General features: G+C 42.0%; 1 protein-coding gene across 1 annotated transcript in view; it reads right to left on the bottom strand.

The window, feature by feature from the left end:
- LOC107653199 (disks large-associated protein 4-like) overlaps positions 1-1,285 on the bottom strand; it is a 165,954-nt gene that overhangs the window by 19,996 nt on the left and 144,673 nt on the right. The gene's annotated exons all lie outside the window — the stretch shown is intronic.

Raw genomic sequence — 1,285 nt, 5'->3', positions numbered from 1 at the left:
ACGCACGCACACACTGTTGTCATCTGTTGATGACAGGTCAATTTTATATGAGTTCTGTCAACACTGAAGAACAGAGTTGGGATAAAATACTACATTCAGTCAACAGTTTTGCGACGAGCACAAAGACTCATTTAACCGCCCGATCAGGGCTAATATCTGCCCTCCCTCAAGAGATAGAACTGTTCATGAACAAGTCTCCTCTGTCTTGGCCGTGCTGTATAGAGGACTCAGTGCCAGGACAAGTCCAACGTGGGACTGTGGGGCTCAGAGACAATATTGGATAAATCTGTTTCCTCGCTCTGGCACGGCTGGCTGGCATTGTGCACTGAGCGATGTGCTCACCGTCTGGTGCCAGGACAGATGCTATACAGCAGTCTTTGACCATTTGATGGCCAATACAGATGACATGGGAAGATTTGATGACAGAGTCAATCTAAATACAAAAGAGTCAAAAAAAAAGAATGGGTGCCGTCAGAATGAGAGTCCAAACAGCTGATAAAGACATGATTCTTAGTCCTCCTTTCCGTTCTTTCAATTGCTTTACATATACGTCGACATTCCATGTCCATTATTGTGAAACCCGCGAGACACAACAAAAACACAGCTCCGATCACAGCGTCCTCCATCCTCCTGTTGTTAATGTTGTTCTTTTTTGTTTCTGTTGTTGAACGCCGCACACAAATGACGACGCTGTCGACCGGCTTCCGTCACTTCTTAGTACACACTGTCGGTGCGAATGCAACCCTTTAAATGGTACTGGGAAATAGTTAGCACAAAATCGTCCCAGTACTTTAGTACTGTACATTTAGTTCTGGAACTAAAGCGGTGCGAAAGGCCCTAATAATACACACCACTCCCGTCCATCAGTTAATGTCTGGAGAAGACAAAAGAAACAAATCCATCAAGACATTTTTAACATCAAACTGTTGCCTCCAGCTAAAATACAAGTCCATAATCCATAATAACGCTTCCTCCAGTGAAAAAGTCATCTCATCTGAATCAGGAGAGAAATTTGCACAGATCAAACACTATTTACAAGCCAAAACAGCTCTAAACAAATATGTGGCTGGATTTTAATGTAAGAGGAAAACAGGAGATGGACTTTTTCACTGGAGGAAACATTATTATGGATAGCGGACTCATATTTTAGTGAGTTACGGTTTAAAGTTAAAACGTCTTGATGGATTTGTTTCTTACAAACATGCAGCTTTTGGCTTCACAAGACATTAATTGATGGACTGGAGTGGTGCAGATTACTTGTGGATTATGTTTTTTTTTTTTTCCG

Source organism: Sinocyclocheilus anshuiensis, unplaced genomic scaffold, assembly GCF_001515605.1.
Source record: "Sinocyclocheilus anshuiensis isolate Anshui unplaced genomic scaffold, SAMN03320099.WGS_v1.1 scaffold143, whole genome shotgun sequence".
NCBI classification, from domain to species: Eukaryota; Metazoa; Chordata; class Actinopteri; order Cypriniformes; family Cyprinidae; genus Sinocyclocheilus; species Sinocyclocheilus anshuiensis.
The sequence above is the reverse complement of the archived record's forward strand: the minus strand, read 5'-3'. Positions and strand labels throughout refer to the sequence as shown.